This window comes from Phalangium opilio, unplaced genomic scaffold (assembly GCF_054372755.1).
Source record: "Phalangium opilio isolate 3A_F unplaced genomic scaffold, DU_Popi_V2 ptg000082l_1, whole genome shotgun sequence".
Classification (NCBI taxonomy): Eukaryota; Metazoa; Arthropoda; class Arachnida; order Opiliones; family Phalangiidae; genus Phalangium; species Phalangium opilio.
Genome location: NW_028324189.1, coordinates 14,541,989 through 14,545,373, shown reverse-complemented (window position 1 = coordinate 14,545,373; position 3,385 = coordinate 14,541,989). Strand labels below are relative to the sequence as shown.

Genomic DNA, 3,385 nt, shown 5'->3' with positions numbered 1-3,385 from the left:
TTTCGGTTAACAGCCGAACGCGCTAACCATTGCGCAATGGAAGCCCAAAAATTAACTGTTCGTCAGGTATTGTGGAAAAACTTTGAATTTTTACGTTACACTTGAGATCTCACATCACCGCTCCCGGGAGGGCTCAAACCACCAGTTTTTTGAATAACAGCTGAACGCGCTAACCACTGCGCCACGGAAGCCCAAAAATTAAATGTTCGTCAGGTATTGTGGAAAAACTTTGAATTTTTACGTTACATTTGAGATCTCACAACATCGCTCCCGGGTGGGCACGAACCACCAACCTTTCGGTTAACAGCCGAACGCGCTAACCATTGAGCCATGGAAGCTCAGAAAATAAACGGTCGTCAGGTATTGTTGAAAAACTTTGACTTTTTACGTCACATCTGAGACCTCACAACACCGCTCCCGGATGGGCTCGAACCACCAACCTTTCGGTTAACAGCAGAACGCGCTTACCATTGCGCAATGGAAGCCCAAAAATTAAATGTTCGTCAGGTATTGTGGAAAAATTTTGGATTTTTACGTTACATCTTAGATCTCACAACACCGCTCCTGGGTGGGCTCGAACCAACAACCTTTCGGTTAACAGCCGAACGCGCTAACCATTGAGCCATGGAAGTTCAGAAAATAAATGGTCGTCAGGTATTGTGGAAAAACTCTGAAATTTTACGTTACATCTGAGACCTCACAACACCGCTCCCGGATGGGCTCGAACCACCAACATTTCGGTTAACAGCCGAACGCGCTAACCATTGTGCAATGGAAGCCCAAAAATTAACTGTTCGTCAGGTATTGTGGAAAAACTTTGAATTTTTACGTTAAACTTGAGATCTCACATCACCGCTCCCGGGAGGGCTCAAACCACCAGTTTTTGAATAACAGCTAAACGCGCTAACCACTGCGCCACGGAAGCCCAAAAATTAAATGTTCGTCAGGTATTGTGGAAAAACTTTGAATTTTTACGTTACATTTGAGTTCTCACAACACCGCTCCCGGGTGGGCACGAACCACCAACCTTTCGGTTAACAGCCGAACGCGCTAACCATTGAGCCATGGAAGCTCAGAAAATAAATGGTCGTCAGGTATTGTTGAAAAACTTTGACTTTTTACGTCACATCTGAGACCTCACAACACCGCTCCCGGATGGGCTCGAACCACCAACCTTTCGGTTAACAGCCGAACGCGCTAACCATTGCGCAATGGAAGCCCAAAAATTAAATGTTCGTCAGGTATTGTGGAAAAATTTTGGATTTTTACGTTACATTTGAGACTTCACAACACCGCTCCCGGGTGGGCACGAACCACCAACCTTTTGGTTAACAGCCGAACGCGCTAACCATGGAGCCAAGGAAGCTCAGGAATGAAATGGTCGTCAGGTATTGTGGAAAAACTTTGAGTTTTTACGTCACATCTGAGACCTCACAACACCGCTCCCGGATGGGCTCGAACCACCAACCTTTCGGTTATCAGCCGAACGCGCTAACCATTGCGCCACGGAAGCCCAAAAATTAAATGGTCGTCAGGTATTGTGGAAAAACTTTGGCTTTTTACGTTTCATTTGAGACTTCACAACACCGCTCCCGGGTGGGCTCGAACCACCAACCTTTTGGTTAACAACCGAACGCGCTAACCATGGAGATAAGAAAGCTCAGAAATGAAATGGTCGTCAGGTATTGTAGAAAAACTTTGTCTTTTTACATCATATCTGAGACCTCACAACACCGCTCACGGATGGGCTCGAACCACCAACCTTTCGGTTAACAGCCGAACGCGCTAACCATTGCGCCACGGAAGCCCAAAAATTAAATGGTCGTCAAGTATTGTGGAAAAACTTTGGCTTTTTACGTTACATTTGAGATCTTAAATCACCGCTCCCGGGTGGGCTCGAACCACCAGTCTTTTGAATAACAGCTGAACGAGCTAACCATTGCGCTACGGAAGCCCAAAAATTAAATGGTCGTCAGTAATTGTAGAAAAACTTTGGCTTTTTACGTTACATTTGAGACTTCACAACACCGCTCCCGGGTGGGCTCGAACCACTGACCTTTTGCTTAACATTTGAACGCGCTAACCATGGAGCCAAGGAAGCTCAGGAATGAAATGGTCGTCAGGTATTGTGGAAAAACTTTGGCTTTTTACGTTACATTTGAGACTTCACAACACTGCTCCCGGGTGGGCTCGAACCACCAACCTTTTGCTTAACATCCGAACGCGCTAACCATGGAGCCAAGGAAGCTCAGGAATGAAATGGTCGTCAGGTATTGTGGATAAACTTTGACTTTTTACGTCACATCTGAGGCCTCACAACACTGCTCCCGGATGGGCTCGAACTACCAACCTTTCGGTTAACAGCCGAAAGCGCTAACAATCGCGCCACGGAAGCCCAAAAATTAAATGGTCGTCAGGTATTGTGGAAAAACTTTGGCTTTTTACGTTACATTTGAGATTCCACAACACCGCTCCCGAGTGGGATCGAACCACCAACCTTTCTATTAACAGCTGAACGCGCTAACCATCGCGCAACGGAAGCCCAAAAATTAAATGTTCGTCAGGTATTGTGGAAAAACTTTGAATTTTTACGTTACATTTGAGATCTCACAACACCGCTCCCGGGTGGGCACGAACCACCAACCTTTCGGTTAACAGCCAAACGCGCTAACCATTGAGCAATGGAAGCCCAAAAATTAAATGTTCGTCAGGTATTGTGGAAAAACTTTGGATTTTTACGTTACATTTGAGATCTCACAACAACGCTCCCGAGTGGGCTCGAACCACCAACCTTTCTATTAACAGCTGAACGCGCTAACCATTGCGCAACGGAAGCCCAAAAATTAAATGTTCGTCAGGTATTGTGGGAAAAATTTGGATTTTTACGTTACATTTGAGATCTCACAACACCGATCCCGGGTGGGCTCGAACCACCAACCTTTCGGTTAACAGCCGAACGCGCTAACCATTGAGCCATGGAAGTTCAGAAAATAAATGGTCGTCAGGTATTGTGGAAAAACTCTGACATTTTACGTTACATCTGAGACCTCACAACACCGCTCCCGGATGGGCTCGAACCACCAACCTTTCGGTTAACAGCCGAACGCGCTAACCATTGCGCAATGGAAGCCCAAAAATTAACTGTTCGTCAGGTATTGTGGAAAAACTTTGAATTTTTACGTTACACTTGAGATCTCACATCACCGCTCCCGGGAGGGCTCAAACCACCAGTTTTTTGAATAACAGCTAAACGCGCTAACCACTGCGCCACGGAAGCCCAAAAATTAAATGTTCGTCAGGTATTGTGGAAAAACTTTGAATTTTTACGTTACATTTGAGATCTCACAACATCGCTCCCGGGTGGGCACGAACCACCAACCTTTCG

General features: G+C 45.9%; 1 non-coding gene across 1 annotated transcript; it reads right to left on the bottom strand.

Annotated features, from left to right (window-relative positions):
• Positions 1-1,440: 1,440 nt before the first annotated feature.
• TRNAI-GAU (transfer RNA isoleucine (anticodon GAU)) lies at positions 1,441-1,513 on the bottom strand. The gene has a single exon. It is a non-coding gene; the product is annotated as a tRNA-Ile (tRNA).
• Between the last annotated feature and the right edge of the window lie 1,872 nt (positions 1,514-3,385).